Here is a 3,253-nt window from a genome sequence, read left to right on the forward strand (position 1 = left end):
GTTTGAGCCGAGCATTGAAAGACAAACGGCCGCAATACAACGAGAGACACGATAAAGTGATTTTGCAGCATGACAATGCTCGACCCCATGTTGCGAAAGTGGTCAAGACATACTTGAAAACGTTGAAATGGGAAATCCTACCCCACCCATCGTATTCTCCAGACGTTGTTCCCTCTGACTATCACTTGTTTCGATCAATAGCACACGGCCTGGCTGACCAGCACTTTCGGTCTTATGAAGAAATAAAGAATTGGATTGATTCGTGGATAGCCTCAAAAGATGACCAGTTTTTTCGATGCAGGATTCGTACGCTACCCGAAAGATGGGAGAAAATAGTGGCCAGCGATGGACAATATTTTGAATTATAAATGTATAAGACATTACGGTTTTTACGACATTTGTTGAAAAAATATAGACAGGTAAAGAAAAATTTATCTCAGCCAATATCATTACAGAAGATATCTAAAAGAAATGTTCTAGGGTCTAAGCAGTATCTATGCATAATTGTATTGACGCGTTCTTTCTGCGGTTGCCTTTACTTCATTGTGTGCTTCTACTTCTGTAAAAATACAAAATGAGCTCACAAAAACGTAAGTATAAATGTAATGATAAATAGAAAAGTAATAATATATAAGTAATAATATATAAGAAAATAATATATATGATCATATTGTATTATTCTTTGTATCGTACATTAAATATTAAGTTAGTTTATTAAAATTTATTTAATGTTAATAAATATACATATTAACTATACTGAGCAATATAATATTATTTAATATTACAAAGGTAGCATTATAGTTGCGTCAACTTTTCTCGCTTCTGCTGAAAACAGTCAACATAATCTTACAAAAGAGATGACAAAAGCAAAGCAAAATCTTTTATATCATTATGAAAATATTTTGGATGAACAGGACATGAATAGATTTTACTTTGATTTTGCAGGATCTGCACAATTTTGGTAGTATGCTATTAAAAAAATTAGTAATAAATACTTTGCAAAAACTGTTTTAACATATCGTCTGGGTAATATATATGTTATAACGGTTTTTTTATTTATAATATTAATTTTTTATGATGTTAATTAAATATGCAATGTCTTTTAGTTCAAAAAGAAATCGCTCATTAAGAACAACGACAATACAATATGAAGAATTGGTAAAATATATGTCACATATATTTTCATTCCGAATTTGCAACAGATATGTAATTAAAGAAGGTAAAATTCATCATGTAAAACAATGGAAACAATTAACAGCAATACTTAATGTTTGATGGCCCTGGCAGTGAAGCAGTGGTAAATCGTAAATATTGTATGAAATGTAATTCATAATAGACTTTCTGCAATAAATAATTAGTAATAAATCAGAAGTTGCAAGTTAGAAATTGATCAATCATAGTGATCAATCAAATATGGAATAAATAATCGACTACAATACGATTAATAGTTAATTTTTAGCTTCCGACTTCTGATTCATTACTAATTGCTTATTGTAGAAAGCTTATAAGAATTTCGTAAAGTGCATGATAAGCATAATTATCATTTTGTTGAATCAAGGTTTTGTGATTCCGTATTGAATTCAGTTAAATTATAATATCGTGAGTTTTTAAATATCCTATATGTGTGTATGCATGTGCATATATGTATCTATGTATATAACTATCAGGTTTGGTGTGACGTGAAGAGTAACGCATCAAAGGAAGCATCTAAATTAAGAAACGAAAGAAATTGGACTGGAAAATAGAGGTTAAACATAACGCATAACAGATATTCATAAGATATAAGACATACAAAATACCTTCTATCTTATTTATATTCATTGTGCATTTAATCTATTTCTGATTTATATCTAATTTTTAATATTTATTCCTATTCCTCCAGAGCCACCACCATTGTGTCCAGAGCTTAATGTGTGTATATTTATAAAATTAAGATACATATATGTTATTATTTATTTATTTTACAGGAAGAAAGAGTGAAAGAATCAGTGCAACTGCAAGAAGAGAAAGATTTACAAAGATTGCAGAAAACCATGCTAAAGCTTTACAGCATATTTATTATTGCATTACAATGTGTATGTGTCAAGATTATTATGTAAAGAAATATTTTATCTTTTGTATGCATTACAGTCGTTCGCAGAAGCTGCAATAGCCTGCAAAGCAGGCTAATGCTGCAAAGATGATAGCAAAAAATGTCAACGGAACGCTTTGGAAAAACAACGATTTGTATTGGAGGAAAAAAGTTACAAATAGATGAAAATCTCCTTCAAGTTTTAAATAGTGTACATAGTTTAATGGAAAAAATATTGGATAAATAAATATATAAATAAATTAACAGTTCTTTGTTATAATTTGTTTAATATATAAATAAATACATTTCAGCTATTCTATTTTTGTACTGTTTTTTGTATTGTTTTTACATAAATTAACTTGAATTATACAGTAAAGGAGGCGTATGCGAGGAGCACATGCTTTTGCATAATGTAAAATAGGGCATAAAAAATTCAATCGATCAGAATCCTTTATTTCATGAGAAGGAAGGAAATGAAGAATAAAAATAATAAAAATAAGTTAATTTCTTCCATAGTGGCGAGCAATAAAACGCTTCTGTATACGCGGCAAGTGCTCATCCTCGAAATTCTCTATCTTCATGCTCTACAACTGGATTGATCCTATGGTCCAAGTGGTCATTGTCCATTTCGTCTATTTCCAGATCGTCATGTATGTCATATGCAATCCTCATGTTGTACAACACAGCACATGCATTAACAATTTTGCCAGCCATGTCTGGTTCATACATTAATCCCTCTGAGCCGATAGATATCGAAATACTTTCCAAAGCAACGTTCTATGCACGACCTAGTGCTGCACAAATCCTCATTGTATTGGAATCTAGATGTATTTCGTTTTAGAGGAGTCATTAGCTATGGCTCTAAGCTGTATCCATCATCTTTATTTACAAAAATAAGATTTAAATATCTGTTTTTTACCGTTTCTTTAGATTGTAATTTAATAAAAAATGAAAAAATGTATATTGATTAACCAAGTATTGCGTTCTCCATTATTATATTTTCGGGCCATTCCATGATATGTCATACAGGAGAATTGGATTAAATGTACGCATCATGTCTTGTTCCTGGATATCTTGCATTTACGTTTAATATTTGTAAATAAAGGATCACAGATCTAATAACGTAAATATTTTAAAAACATAATATAACATGTATATGTATAATAATGTATATATATATAT

Source organism: Atta colombica, unplaced genomic scaffold (assembly GCF_001594045.1).
Source record: "Atta colombica isolate Treedump-2 unplaced genomic scaffold, Acol1.0 scaffold148, whole genome shotgun sequence".
Taxonomy (NCBI): domain Eukaryota; kingdom Metazoa; phylum Arthropoda; class Insecta; order Hymenoptera; family Formicidae; genus Atta; species Atta colombica.